This window comes from Callorhinchus milii, unplaced genomic scaffold, assembly GCF_018977255.1.
Source record: "Callorhinchus milii isolate IMCB2004 unplaced genomic scaffold, IMCB_Cmil_1.0 Scaffold2, whole genome shotgun sequence".
NCBI classification, from domain to species: Eukaryota; Metazoa; Chordata; class Chondrichthyes; order Chimaeriformes; family Callorhinchidae; genus Callorhinchus; species Callorhinchus milii.
Genome location: NW_024704743.1, coordinates 99,197,935 through 99,214,501, shown reverse-complemented (window position 1 = coordinate 99,214,501; position 16,567 = coordinate 99,197,935). Strand labels below are relative to the sequence as shown.

Here is a 16,567-nt window from a genome sequence, read left to right as displayed (position 1 = left end):
CACTCTAGTGTGAGGAACGACGTATTTTAGAAACACGGCATGCGAAAATGTTAAAGAAGCACTATCAACTAGTTCTTTTGCCCAACTATTGTGTATGAAGTTTTTGATTACTACCTGTGACACACTCTATGATTATTTTACTTTGCAACATATACGGATTATACAACATTTATGTAATGATAAATAATGCTAACAGTGCTTTTTGTATGATGGCATTTGTCATACAAGACACTATTAGTACCTGACATAGAATTTCAACATTAATATATAAAAGGACCTGTTTGTGCTCAGTTAGATCAGATAGCGGTCAATTTTGCTCAGAATACTGCCAGCACAGCAGAGTCATATGCTAGGAGATTAAAGGCAACCCTGGAATTCTGCCTACTTTTCATATTATTTCAGCTGAAATATTTCCTCATCCTGTGTTGAGGTGAAATGAACATTGGTAAATGGTAATCACAGTGCGTTAATAATTATCTTTGTAATAATACAATAGAACCTCACAATAAGACAGAAGTTAGGATCCATCAAATTCTAACCCACTTTATAATGGGAAATAGTCAAGGAAGGCCAGGCAGCTTCTAGTACTAAAACATGGCTGTCTTCGAGGTCATTAGGCTGACATTACTTCCTGTGCAGCATGCAGGAAGTGACTTCAAGGGTGATCTGATTACCTGGAGGTCTGCTGGTTGATCCACAAGCCCAAATCAATCCTCGGTCCACTGGGCATCCACCTTATAAGGAAACCAACATTAACAGTGGAGTCCTGTTGCTTCCACTGTATATGATACTAATAAATAATCCTTGCAGTCGGGAGGACGTCTCAATGTACTTTACAAGGTATATGGTAAAGTGACTGTTTATTTTGTGGATGAGCTCAGCAGCCAAGTTAGTACAGCAGTGTCCCACAAACAGCCATGAATTGAATGACCAAATTTTATCTGGGGGATTGTTGGTCAGGATACTGGAAGAAACTCCTTTCTCATTTCAATTAATGCCATGGGATATTTAACATCACTTGAAACAGGCGACGAGCCTTGTTTAACGTCTCATCCACAGAACAGCAAGTCCAACAATGTAGCCAAGCACTGCATTGCAATGTAGGTGACAGATGGCTAGCGCTAGAGGGGCTGAACTCCCCCAAATCTATTACAGCTCACCTCATTATGGGGAGCTGGGAGAGGAAAGCCATGACACCTGAGGAGAACCACAGACTGTCCTCCAAGCAGCTCCTGCCTGTGACACCCACTCAGAGGCAAGGTTGCTACCAACTGAGCTAAACTATGTTATATTTATGATCTCATGGTATGAACTTATCAACAAGTGGAAATATACTAAAACTCCAGCTAATCGCATCAATTAACTGGAGATCTACTCCAGTGAGCCGGAATTTCGGCTAATTGTAATTACAATACCAGTACTGGCATTTACCGGCGTTTTTCAATACCGAAAAACATCGGTAAATGCTGGTACCGGCATTTTAATTGCTTGAATCCCACGAGCAGAAGATAGTGCATAAGCTTTATTTTAAAAAAATTCAATTTCGGGCCGGTCCAGTTAGGTATGAAATCTGAATACCCGGAGTCTGCTTATCCAAGGGTTTACTGAAGTTCATTTATGTTCACCTTATTGAACCCCTTCAAAATTTTACATAGTGAGTTTTTATTGTCAGTTTTATAGTTATAGATAAAGAAGAACACGGGTCTGGTTCAGATTAGTAGGAACAGGGAACATGTTGTTGATAACATGCCATCGCCCTTGTGTAGCAGACATGAGAAACATATGAAAGTCCTATGAAGCTTTTCACTAATTACTGAATGTACCATTGATAAATGCTGTAAAGGTTCAATGCTCCGAGATCACAGATATTAATGAAATGGTGCTGAACATATCACACTCATACAGAAGTTACCACAGTTTAACTACAAGGCTAGTAATTCCTCACTTGTTAGGAAATATTACAATATGAAAATAATATGACTGTTTGTGGGACACTGTTAACCGTTGACCATGTATTCCTAGAGTGCTGAATAATGCAATCCCCAGTACCAAGTAGTAAACAAGTCATCAGAGAATATTCTCATTATATTCTCATTAGCTAGCAGAGGAAACTACAACACTAATAAACAGTTTGGACATAAATCTTCATTCTTTATCTAAAATCTCTCAGAACGAAACCATCTGCCTTCCCGCCAAAACTATTATTTTGTATTAGAAACTTTTATAGGCCATTCAGCTCATTCTGAGTCTGTGCCGATAATACCAGATCTTTAATGGCATTTCCCCGCCTTTATCTAAATCCTAAATACACTTCCTTTTCTCCCTCTCTCTGGATTCTGCGTCTCAGGTCTCATTTCCCCTTCTCACAACCCTGTATGTGAGATGGGCAACACAAAACAAATGGACTGTAGTCCATAAGTATCTTACAACAATATGAATTTGTAGCCACGTGCTTATAAATGATGTTTATAATCTAATATTTCTACAATTTAAAATCGTATTATAATAATCCTTGCATTTGATATAGCACCTTATCACGTCATCTAGACATCTCAAAGCGCTTCACAGAATATACTATAAAGTAAATTGATTGTACATTTGGTGGGCGAAACTCAGCAGCCAATTCCGAACAGCAGTGTTCCACAAACAGTCGTGGATTGAGTATTAAGTATTAGTATTATGACTAAAGGTGCACATTACAAGTGTGCAAAGACAAATTCTATAAAGTTGATGAATGGAGTGGAGTAGTCAGAGACCATATTAACAAATCTAACAAATTCAATAACCCAGTGAACAAGCTTCTTCAATTCAATCTTGATTTGGAAGCTGGGCTTGTTATACAATCTTAGGGTGCTGGTAATATTGTTGCATTGAGCAGAAATTTTACGTTTGACTAAATGGTTGACAGCAATACCATTGCAAAGTAGCCAAAGTATATACACAAGAAGTCAGAAAAGGCACGTTAGTGAACTTGAAGAGAAAAACAAAATAAAAAATCATTGAAAGCAAATGTTATGTAAAAGTTCTGGTCCTGACAATTTTCTATGGGATGTGTAAACTTTTTTAAAAAAAAGTACTTTAGCCTTGTGTATTTGAAGAAAGGCATGCACACAGCTGGAAAGGGAAGATAAAGGGGAAAAATCTCCAGGATTTATTGACAAGAAACATTCCAAGGGATCCAATTGTCACAAGAAAGAAACCGAAAGCAGGAGAAGCAGATGGTACAGGAGAGTAGTTGAAGGATCCCTGGAGACTCATAGAATATGTGAGCCAGAGGATACAATCCTATTTTTGCTGCTTGGTATTTCCTGTGCTCTCCCAGTGGTGACTGCAAGCATTATCTGGACTTAATTACTGGAAGTCATGCACTGGCATAGTTACTTAACGAACAGAGCTTTCAGCACCCACTAAATCATACCTCTGATGGCATGTTATGGAGCAGCAATGACAGTGATCAAGAGGTTTGTGACACAGATTGTTCCTCGCTCCCAGCTGGAGTGGACTGCGGTGGAATAAAATGATGAAGGAAAACACTGAAGGGGTAAATCATGTGGTTTCTGATGGTAGGCAGACTGACAGTAGTTATGCACAAATGAGATTAATGATGACACCGTATAAAGATCTGGCTGAAGAAAGGCATCACACAGCTGAAGCTCGGCATAAAGGGAAGCAGTCTTCAGGATTCACTAACAACTGGAATTTGGGGTGGCAGAGATTTCCACAATTAATTCAAGCAGAGAGTTTGACTCTGCTTGAATGAATTGCTACAAATTCATATTGTTGTAAGATACTCTAAAAACCAAGAAATCAGGATGGTTATCAAAGACTTCACCAAGGCTGTTTTGGATGGCAGGGAACAAGTAGATTGTGTTAGATTGCTTTCACAATTCATGGTTCTTTCCTTTAATAGGTTCTTTTCATTTTAATTTCTTTTTGATTTCTGGTAGGTAGGTAGGTATTGTCAATCAGAGACCTGAATTGAAATCTCTTAAATTCTAAGATTAATTGGAATTTTGGAAAATTCTTAAATTCAGTCCTAATTTAAAAGTTGCAGTTCATTTTACAAACTAGGGAAAATTGGCTTCTAACTTAAAGCTGAATTTAATAATAATAATCCTTGCTTTCGATATAGTGCCTTATCACGTCGTTGAGATATTTCAAATCGCTTCACGGAATATACTGTAAAGTGAATTGGATGTTAGCTCCCATCATCAGAGAAAGTTTCATAAAGTAAGATTTCTTATAATGTTTAGAAGATTTGTAACAGCACTTTTAGTGTTTACAGGTGGGAAGCACTTTGTAATGTAGATACTTTCTCAAAGAGTAACCTTTCTCCTTTAACCCAGGTGACAAAAATGAGCCTCGACAATGTAATAAAATATTGAGGTCAAACATGCCCTGTTCTGTAGCAGTTGGTAACTGTTTAAAGGGCATATTTCACCTGAATCTAGATATACTCTAGTTATATTGCGTTTTAAAACATCCAGAATTCAGTCTCAACTTTGAAGTAATTTTTCTTAGCTCTTAAAGCAATATACAGAAAACCAGCCAAAAAATTAAGGCTATTGTTGAGAATTTGGCAAATTCGGGATACTCTGAAAGGTGATGTTAATCAAGTAAATCTAGACTCAGATGGAATTCTTCCCCCTTCTCATAATGTGCTTATAATAGAATATTTCATTCAAAGCAGAGAACATACCATTAGCTAGCATTAGTTTGAAGTGTAAGTTAGAATCTACTGAGCTGTTCAAAAAATAATTTATTTATTTTATTAAAAAAATTCCTTTAGAGCTGTTAATTAAAGTCAGTTTGCTTTTTGTTGTACAGTTTAATGCAATAAACATTCAGAAAATGAGCCAAACAGCCAAATGAACCATCCTGAGGAAAAATCAGATTCAGCTTTACAATAAATGGCAGCAATTAGACATTTTTGTTAGACAGTTTCTTGTTCCAACTTAAGAGTAAAGCATCACGTGGCGTCAGTGTTTTCTGGCAAATACTTTATAACTGGTGTCAAAGGTTCTGAATTGCCTGAAATCCTTTCAGATTACAGGAATGCACAGTTTCTCCATTCCTGCTGGTAATTGATACCACATTTCTGCTCAATCTCTGCCAGTTACAATCCAATGCTGACTTACCCTTTCAGTACCAGTTTTGAAAGCTGGGCACCACTGGATTAAAACTGAAGCAGTTTCATGAGATGCAGGAAAAGCAGCGGGATTGCCTCCCTCTCCGGATATATTGACCGAGTCCCTCTTCCTTTGCCCACTTTGGCTGTTTCTCTCCTTACCAGGTGATACCCCTCAGTCACCTTTACCCTGGTATTCATTCACACCAAGTCTGGCCCACCGATGCCCCTTTACACACAATTGCCTCCAGTTAATCATGCCCTCCTATGCATTTTCTTTAACTTCCCCCATACCACCGCTGGCCTGCTCTGTATCTTTTTTCCAGTCCATCCCCTTCTCAGACATATCCTGCCACTGTTCCGTTACTTAAACCGCCTTCACAATCTGGGATTTTCTCTACTACAGACACTGCACTCTGCTGAACCTGGCATAAAATATGCATACTATTCTCTGGCTTAATTTCCTGAGTTCAAAAAGAGGAAGGAGTTTCGCTCAGTGTCTTGGTCAACGATCCACCAGATGAATTCGTCATTTGCTTCATAGTTCTTTGTGGGGCTTTATTGATGAAAACAATCACTACACCTGTCAATAATTGCCTGTCACATTAACTGAGGCTGTGTTTGACAATTTGGCAAATTCTAGATGCTGTTTTGATATGATTTGGTGAAATAAAAATCAGACTATTTCTTTCTTACAGTTATACGCCATTGCCTGCAATTCATTACCATTAGATAGATTATTAAATTCAACAACCTTGTTAATATATATATTTTACTTCGCTTTGAACATTTAAACATTTTACAGCATAAGTAGTTGCTTTGATCTTATTTGGTTGCTACCCATACTTTTAAAGGAAGCAAGTGATAGTTGAACAAGTATCTCCCTTATTGGATCAGTAACGAAAAAGACTTGGCAAGTATCCTAACTTTGAGCTTTATAGACTTTGTAATAGTGCTTGTATGCTTTGGATACTATGGCACGGATGAGGTTGTCAAAATGAAGGTACTGAGTGCCCAGTTATGCATTTCCTCAGTCCCCCCTTTCACCTTTGCAGCAATTTCCTGGAAAGTGGTGGGGGGTTGCTGACCTGATGTCATACACACAAATGTGTGACATTAGACACATTAATAGATACACAAAAACATTGGAATTTACTTTTCCTGATCACTGTTATCAGGACAATTATAGTGGAGCCTGGGAATTGTGTTAGCCTGTCTCAGTTGGTAGCACCCTCACTTCTAGTCAGCAGATTTTCAGTTGTCAAGCTGCATGCCAGAACATGGAATTCATATAGTCTAAGATGACATTCCCCAATAGTAATAATAATAATAATAATAATCCTTGCATTTGATATAGCGCTTTTCACGTCAGGAGGACGTCCCAAAGCGCTTCACAGAACACACTGTAAAGTGAATTGACTGTATATTTGTGGGCGAACGCGGCAGCCAATTGCGCACAGCAATGTCCCACAAACAGTCGTAGATTGAAAATGACCAATTTAATTATTGTTTTTGGTTTTGGAGGGATTATTATTAGGCGTGTGGAGTAAGGAAACTTGCCCAAGGTTTCGCCCTGCCTGGAATTGAACTCAGGTCTCTCACTTGCAAAGCGAGTGCTCTAACCACTGAGCTACAGGACTCCACAATAGTGCAGTGCTGGGAGGGGATATTGCATTGTCGGAGGTACCATCATTCGGATGAGACATTAAACCGAGGCCCCGTCTGCCTGTTAAGGTGGACGTTACAAATTCCATGGTACAATTCAAAAAGAGAAGGGAGTTTCTCCTGGTTTCCTGGCCAACAATCATCCAAAGTTGGTTAGTCACTTCACGGTTGTTTGTGGAACATTGCTGTAAACAAATTGACTGCCAAATTCACCCACAAATTGGCTGCCGCGTTCACCCACATCACAATATATCCTGTGAAGCGGTTGGAACGTCCTTCCGACGCGAAAGGCACTTTAACAAATGCAAGACTTATTTTCATAGCAGACAACATGCTCTTTTTCTTTTTTTCCCTGGTTCTGTTTCTGTTATTTCATGTAACATGGTTACAAAAATAATTTCAAGAGGGGTTTAGGGAACCTAGGCGCCGGGAAGTTTGATGGATTTTCGTTCCAGGATCACTCTGCAGGCAAACTGGCAACTGGAGACATGAAGATTAGCACTTGGGGTTTGGAATAATCAGTTCTTCAAAACCTTTCTGCCTGTATTCAGTCTTTCTGGGCCTAGTAAGTTGCAGCGTAATGAATTTTTCAATGGAAGCACACATGTGCTTCGAGTTATCTAATGACTCTGACACACACTGTGATGTAAACACTGATGGGAACCAGATGCTCTGAAGGTTCCATTATGGCAGATAGGTAACCAGCCTGCTGCGTGCCTGCTCAATTGGAAAATGAAATCCCAGTGTCCCTTTCGCCTTCAACTCCAACCTCAAAAAGTATGAATAGCAGAAAGTCACAGAGGGTGTGGTTTGATTCCCAAGGCACAAGTATTAAGACAACCACAACCACAGTTCTGATATAGCTCAGCGCCATTCTAATTTACTGGCATGCTGTCAAAGAACTTTCATTCTATTAGTTAGTGGAGAGGGAAGGCATACAGACTCCAGTGAATTACTACAGCAGAATTCTTCATTTTATTTTTGTGGTGGGTAGGGAAGTAATTCAGCTAAAGCTCCGACTCAGTGGAGTCCTTTAGCTCAGTGGTTAGAGCACTCGCCTCGTAAGCGAGAGACCTGGGTTTGATTCCCAGCAGGGTGAAACCTTGGGCAAGTTTCCTTACTCCACACGCCTGATAATAATCCCTCAAGGAAATAACTAAAATAACAATTTGGTCACTCAATCCTCGACTGTTTGTGGGACACTGCTGTGCGCAATTGGCTGCCGCGTTTCGCCCACAAATATACAGTCAATTCACTTTACAGTATATTCTGTGAAGTGCTTTGAGATACCTAGCAGACGTGAAAAGGTGCTATATCATATGCAAGGATTATTATTATAATACGATTTTAAATTGTAGAAATGTTAGATTATAAACATCATTTACAAGCACATGGCTACAAATTCATATTGTTGTAAGATACTTATGGACTACAGTCCATTTGTTTTGTGTTGCCCATCTCACATACAGGGTTGTGAGAAGGGGGAATGAGACCTGAGACGCAGAATCCAATGGTTACTTACAAAGGAGGTTGATTGGATGGATTGATGGATATAAGAAAGAAGGGAGTGAGTACTTGGGAGGGAGGGAAAGTGTATTAAGGATTTAGAGAAAGACGAGGAAATGTCATTTGAAGATTATCATCTGCACAGACTCAGAATGAGCTGAATGGCCTATAAAAGTTTCTAATATAAAACAATAGTTTTGGCTGGAAGGCAGATGGTTTCGTTCTGAGAGATTTTAGATAAAGAATGAAGATTTATGTCCAAACTGTTTATTAGTGCTGTAGTTTCCTCTGCTGGCTAATGAGAATATAATGAGAATATTCTCTGATGACTTGTTTACTACTTGGTACTGGGTATTGCATTATTCAGCACTCTAGTTCCGTGCTCTGAGTCGACATGCTGTGTGAAGGATGCTACATAAAGGCAATGTTGTTATTGTTCCATATCGTAGTCCTAAACATTTGAGCCACTCTGTGGAACACTGCTGTGCACTTTTCGCCCACAAATATAAAAAAAATATAAAAAAATATAAAACAATGCCTGATAATAATCCCTCAAGAAAAAAAACAATAATAAATTGATCATATCGATCCACAACTGTTTGTGGGACACTGCTGTGCGCAATTGCCTGCCGCATTTCACCCACAAATATACAATCAATTAACTATACAGTATATTCTGTGAAGCGCTTTGAGACGTCTAGAAGACGTGAAAAGCGCTATATCAAATGCAAGGATTATTATTATTATTATATACAGTTAATTCACTTTACAAAAATTCCATGAAGCGCTTTGAGACGTCTAGAAGACGTGAAAAGCACTATATCAAATGCAAGGATTATTATTATATTATCCCCATTACTTTTACATTTTGAAGCCTAATATTTAGTCTATGTCCTGCAGCAAGGAGTGCAGTGGGGGAGAAGTTCCACCTGGGTCTAGATTATTTATTTGGCATTTCAGACCATCCAGAATTTGGCAAATTCTTAAACGCAGCTTTATTTTTGAAGATAGTTTTCTGTAAGTTTTAAGAACTATAGAAAATCATATTCAAAGGTTAAGATGGAATTCAACAAGTTATTAAATCCTGTTCATCCTGAATTGCTACAAAACTATGTAAATCTAAACCCAGACAGAATTTCTCCGCACAGGCTCACAGTCTTGATTCCAGACCACAGGTACCAACTAACAGGATGTGCAACAGACCACCTTGAATATCTCAATGTGATCGATCCAGTATAGATTAGGAATTGAGCTAAGTATCTGTCCCCTCTGTCGGACTGATATGCCAATGCTCTAATAAAGCAACCGAATTTATAAAAAAAAACATTCCCGTCATACAGCGGTCATACAATAATAACGTCACTGATTTTAAATTTCATTCTATATTCACATTCAAAAGAACTTCATAGCCCCTGAAGATTGGAGAAGAATTTTCCTAGGAGCCATTTTAAAATAAATAGAAACTGTATGTGTAAAACTGTTATTATGTAAAAAAAATCACAAAAGAATTTTCACCTGGGTCTAGATTAGCTCTTTTAAAAACTATAGCAAAACAGGCTTCTAAGTTAAGACTGATTTTATCAATTTTCACCATTCTGAAATGCTAAGAAAATAGAGTAAATCTAGACCAGTTGGACCAATTTTTCCCCTGCCCCAAATTTTATAAGGTGCTATTTTTTGTTTCTACACGTACCATATTTTTTTATTCTATCCTCCTTGTGGGGTGGGGGAAAGGTGAGCTGGGTCTCCTTTGGAGCTGAACTCACTCCAAGGTGACATGTTTGGCAACGGAATATTGGAATCAAGCCAGCCCATCTGGCTTGCCGACAGGTCTTGGAAGGGCAAACCAGTCACTGGGGGCAGGGAGTCATCCCACTCAGCTCCTGTTAACTCTGCAAGCCAAAGCCATAATGGGTAGGGTGGTCCCAGCTGGACAAGCAGTGAGAAAGCTTGCCAGACAGTGCTATCATTGGCAAGCTATGCGGTTTCAGCTGGTTAGACTCTAGCATTACCCCAACACACATTCTGGGGTTCCCAAGCCTTGGCTCTTGCTAAACTATGCCAAATACTTTCCAGAATTAGGTAAGCAGGATTCATCCCTCCAGGGAGAGAGTGCACATTCCATTCCAGCAATCTATCTCTGGAGTTTTCATGTGTAGATGGGATGCATGGAATTCTCAGTTTGGTTTGGATACTCTTAAGCACGGTGATGGGTTTCCACATGTGTCAGACACCCGACTGACTAAATGTTTTATTTTTTTTAATTTAATTTGCTGTGATTCAAAGATTTAACACTGTGAACTGCTACAAATGCAAGAATACAGTTTGATTTTCCAAATAGATTTTTCAAATGTTTTCAATTTTTACTTCACTCTATTATCTTATTGGGTTTAAGTTTAACTTGATTTAAAATCATTTAACACATTTCAAAGGAGAAGGAATTTACAGTTGTAAACAGACAATAGTTGTGGTACATGCAGTTAGTATCTCCCGTTTATGAAATGAATCTTACAACTCACATATAAAAGGAAACAAGCATGTGCATTGCATGCTACTCTGGGCTACACATATTGTATAAATTACAACGTCTAAAACAGTGCAGATGTGTAGTACTGACATCACAGTGTGAAGTTTCAAAGCAGGGGAGTCTTATCTCATAACTAAAGCAAACGGAGCCTGACTACTTGCAGGTTCCAGATGTGGTTCTGACCTTCTCCCAGTCATTGCATGGACATTTCAGTTGAATAATGTCACTTGAATTGATCACCTCTGACTGAGCATCAAGGGAAAGGAATAAAAGGGGAAAACAGCGAAAGTTAATGATTTAATTCAGGAAGGTGATATTACTGATGAGGCACTGCACGCAGCAGTAAGGAACAGAGATTGGCCCTCTGTCGTACTATGCCATGAAGTGGTCCATTGAAGGTTTGTCCCTATGAATCTCCACCCAGTGAGTTGCTATTTGTGCTTTGTTGTCAGGCTGAGTTTCAGTGGAAGTTCAGCCCCTCTGCACTGGCGGGTTGTGAAAATCGTAGAGCGCTTCACCCTGTGCTGGCTTTATGCATTCCTTAGAAACCAGTTGCACAGCGGCAATATTCGATGCCTGGCAATAGATTAACTGCTTGTCCTCTTGTCTGGGTAATGGTATAGAAACCTCAAGAGGGGAACAAAATATAATACATTAAAAATGAAAAGAAAACAACTAATGGAACTTTTACTTCTAATAAACACATTTGGAAGTTTTGCAAGAATTTGTCCTTGTTACACATATGAATGTATTGACTTAAACCGTGTACAGTACAGTCAACCCCTATTATAAAGCACTTTGGTAAAGCGCAGGTCTGATTATAGTGTGGTTGCACTCTGGTACACGGGAAGTGTGCTATGTATGCTTTGAAATGTCCTCCTTTATAAATGTAACTTGTATTGTGTTGTAATTACAAAGAATGAAATAGAATGTTAAACACAAAAATCGGCTACTTAGCCTAACTAGCCTGCATGGTGTTTTCACTCCACATGAGTCTGCAATCCTCTCCTACAACCTTTCTATTCTGTCCTCTCTGATGTGTGCCAGGAATGGATTCATTTAAGAAAGAGTTTGATGCTGCAATGAGATCGTGATTAAATGGGCAGATTTGGTCTCCTTTGGCTGAACCCTTCTTTTGTGATCTTTTGTGAGTAAATATAGCAATTGTTTTGTTATGTATTCATGTTGATATTTTGTGTGAAAGTCTGTAAGTTGTTGCTTCTTAACCTAGAACGCTCAGTCACACACACCTTTTTTATTCACAATAAACAATGATTGTCCTTCTCCCAACATTCCCCAGCACATTATTTGATTGCCCCAAATTTCACACAATATTCAAAATGTGGCCTTATTAGCAATTAATTCATAGCATCATAATATGGTTCTCCTGTGGCAGCCATATCCCCCCCAAATCCAAGAAGATCCTGTAGCTCAGTGGTTAGAGCACTCGCCTTGCAAGCGAGAGACCTGGGTTCAATTCCCGGCAGGGCAAAACTTTGGGCAAGTTTCCTTTCTCCACACGCCTGATAATAATCCCTCGAGAGAGAAAAAAAACAATAATAATTTGTTCACTCAATCCACGGCTGTTTGTGGTACACTACTGTGTGCAATTGGCTGCTGCGTTTCGCCCACAACTATACAGTATATTCTATGAAGCGCATTGAAAATGTGAAAAGTGCTACATTAAATGCAAGGATTATTATTATTATTAGGATTGTTTCTCCCATCCACTTTCTCTTAAACCCTGTTGTTTAAAATATAATGGTGATGTAGCAAATAGGAGCTTGTCCATTCAGGCAAACTATTATTTCATTGCAGTGCTCTCCCAACAAGTCCTTCAGCACATCCACTGAAAACTAATCATTCTCATATGTACATGTAGTTTGTGCAATAGCTACACTACAATACTTTGCTTTGGGACCATGGATCATTCTTATGAAAGTTTGTTTTCCACAGAGTCTTAGGCACATAGTGGATCCAAAGAGAATTCAGAGAAAGAGTTAACTCTGAGCAAATTCTCAAAAAAGCAACACTTATTAAAATGCCTTCCTGCAAATTCCTCTGTGTTCCTGTGGACCAGCTATAGTGCACTTCCTGAATAACATCATTAAACATGATGGTGTTTGCTATGGCTGAGTCATAAAAGACAGCTGTTACTTCTTACTGAGATTCCTTTGCATTTCCACAAACACACAGCACATTGTACTGCACAGGGTGAGGTGAAATAGACTGTTAGTAAGCAACATTTTGAACTCACATGGTCTTGGCTGACATTGCAATGCAATGCTGGGAGTATGATGCCTTATTACTTTTTTGGATTAGAAACCAAAGTATTATCTGAAGAACCGAGGAGTCTAATGGTCCTTTTTGGCTCCCGTCTACCTGTTCAGGTGAACACTAAAGATCCTATGGCGCTATTCAAAAAGAGTAAGGAGTTTGTCTGAGTGTCCTGACCAATAATCCCCCCCAAAAAAATTGATCACTAGGCTTCATGAGTCCATCAACCCATCCTTGCCTGGCTCCATTGGCTTCCCATCCCGCAAAGGATGTACAGCCAGTACACAGCATAGCAGCTACAGCGAAAACATATATACTAATCCCTGCATTTTATACAGACCTTTAGTGCTTTACAGGATTTGCTGTGAGGTGTAATGATTATATGTAGGTGAACATAGTAGCCAATATCCGCACAGTAATGTCCCACATCCATGAAGTGAATGACAAGTTCTTTATTTGGGGGATCGTTGGCCAGGACACCGGGAGTAACCTTGTTAGTGCCATGGGATCTTGCACAGGCAGACAGACCTTTTATTCAAAGTATTATCTGAAGGACTGAGGAGTCTAATGGTCCTTTTCCATTACATAACTACAAACCCAGTGTAGAAACACGTCTGAGGAACATTGCCAGGGAAGTCTGGAGGCAGCTCACCTCCAGCTCAGCACAGAAAAGGGGAAGGTGTAAAATACCTTACCATATTTACTCGATTCTAAGACACAGGCAGGTTTTAGAAGATTTGAGGGAGAAAAAGAACTTCATTGCAATTTTTATTCATAGAAAACGAGCACTTACTATGTACAGTATTTTACAGTCAAATAAAAAAAGTAGTAGCCTTTGTGTTTCTGACTTTCTATCGGTAACTCTCTCCTGCTTTCTCTTTTTCTAGGGCTGTCATTCTGTTTGTCTCCATCTGACTGTCTCTCTCTAACTACCTCTCTCTGTCTGTCTCTTGCACTGACTTTCTTTCTCTGACTCTGTCTCTCGCTCTCTCTGTTTATTTTTCAGTCTCTAACTCTCGGTGCACTGGTAAGGAAAATAAACAATTACCTCAGTGCTGCTGAAGTCTTGCAGAAACCTTGGGCACAATCATTTTTCCCCTCCCAACATCACAGCCTAAGTTTACTTCATTGCAGCTTTTCCGATATAGACATGAAATAAAGAAAAGCCCGTAAATGTAATATGCATTGATTTTAAAGCACTGCCAGATTTGGAGGGAATATGTCAAGGATAAATCCCACACCTTAGAATTGAGTAAATAAAGTATTCTTAAATCATATCAGAAATCATTTTGGGACACCATGCTCAGAGGTCAGAACAAATTTGACCATGTGTGCTTTTAACAAATTTTCTCGCAATAAACGCACAATAGTATAAAGAGGAACTTCTGAGGCATAAATGTTATAATTATTCTAACCAATTACTGGTGAAAGGTTTACATACTTTAATCTTATGTGTAAGTCAATGGTGAGCAGGTGCGTACATTAGAGTTCCTGCCAACAATATGGTTTTGCCAGCTTTCAAAGGAAAATTTTAAAAATGGCCACTTGTGCGATAGAAGGTTAGACTTGAAAAGGTTAGGCTTGTGTCATGTGAACCATAGGCAGGTCATTGCAGTGTGCAGCTTTGAAAATAAACACAACAAAGTTTCTTTTAATAAAGGCAAGCTGAGATTGAAAGCTGTGTGAGACTTAGCTGTCTCTCAAAACATCTGTATCGCTTTTTCTCTCAGCACTGGACTTCTCCAAATCAAATGGAGGAATTTTATTGGAAGGAAATTGATCTCAAATATAGGTACGGTCAGTAGAGTAATTATAATTTATATATGCCATAACTGCAATCGAGAGGATAACATATGATTAGTTTAAAAAGGCATTCCGTTGTTCAGATTATGCCCCTCTCTAACATAAACTGCAATTTTCTGAATGACAAATGCACATTGTCACCACAAAGGCCTATTGGATGTTTCATTCCCGGCATCTTTCCCTCTGCTTATTCTGGAGAAGGATTTCTCGACTTTTTGGCATTTATTTCATTATAATCTGCACCTATATATCCCTTCCATTGGTTTGATTTCATTGGTTGTTGCATTCAGAAGAAGGGCCACCTGTAATGCATTTACACATGGTTTACACACCTCGCAAATTAGACCCTACTGTGACGAGCAGGCAGGAATCCGCAGGTACAGCTTTAGAAGTGGCAAAGTGTTCAGTTTTTCTCCCTAGAAAGAACAGTCAGGAAATATTTCAGCCAGTGGTACAGCTTCTAAGGAAAGATAAAAATAAACTCCCAGGTTTTGATTTCCATTTGGAATTAAAATAACAAAATAAATATTGTTCGCATTAGCATTGTGGGAGCCCAAGTATAAGGCTATACAACAACTCGAACTTATATAGTGCCCTCCATGCAGGGTAGTGTCTCAGAGCCCTTAACAGTGGCGGAGGCCTGACTCCAAGCCGGGAGTTGAGGGAGGGGAGAGGTGGCCGTAAGCACGATTGAAGAGGAAGGTTTTCAGGTGGGACTTGAAAAGGGGGAGAGAGGGGCCAAGGTGAAAGGATTCAGGGAGTATTACGATGTCCTGTAGCTCAGTGGTTAGAGCACTCGCCTTGCAAGCGAGAGACCTGGGTTCAATTCCAGGCAAGGCGAAACCTTGGCAAGTTTCCTTATTCCACGCGCCTAATAATAATCCCTCCAAAACAATAATAAATTGGTCATTTTCAATCCATGACTGTTTGTGGGACACTGCTGTGTGCAATTGGCTGCTGCTTTTCGCCCACAAATATATAGTCAATTCACTTTATAGTCTATTCTGTGGCAAAGTACTTTGAGGCGTCGAGAAGACGTGAGAAGCACTATATCAAATGCAAGGTTATTATTATTATTTTGGGCATAGCGGCTGAAAGCGCAACCTCCGATGAAGGTTTAGGCTGCATTTGGGGTAAGGTACGGTTGGCGGCAGTCAATGTGGCGGAGATGGAGGAAGGCAGTCCTGGTCAGAGACCAACGTGGGGGAGGAAGGACAGCTGGGCGTCGAACTCAACGCCTAGATTGCGCACTGTTTCGATCAGTATGAGAGAGAGCCCAGGGAGGCTGAGGCGTTTAGATCCGCAGGAGTGAAGACATTGACAGAAGGAGTATGGCTTCTATCTTGTCCACATTCAACTGCAGGAAGTTTGCACTCATCCAGGCCTTGATGTCTACCAGACAAGCTGATAGAACATCGGGGGACCTGGAGTTGGTACTGGACAAGGCAAAGTAGATTTGTGTGTCATCCACATACATGTGGAAGTTTATCCCGTATCTGCGGATGACATGGCCCAGAGGGAGCACATAGATATAGATAAAGCTATAATGGAGCTTTATCCTGATATAAGCTTTTAAATAGCATGAACTTTCTGAAACCATTATCATTTAAGAGGGTGCTATTTGAACCAAATATGGAATGATTGGAGCCTAATTTATTTTA

The 16,567-nt window shown here is 39.5% G+C and overlaps 1 protein-coding gene and 1 non-coding gene across 4 annotated transcripts in view; both read left to right on the top strand.

Moving 5' to 3' along the window:
* The window catches only part of colec12 (collectin sub-family member 12), an 83,078-nt gene that overhangs the window by 23,421 nt on the left and 43,090 nt on the right, over window positions 1–16,567 (top strand). The gene's annotated exons all lie outside the window — the stretch shown is intronic.
* Window positions 7,821–7,892, top strand: trnat-cgu. Its single transcript has one exon. It is a non-coding gene; the product is annotated as a tRNA-Thr (tRNA).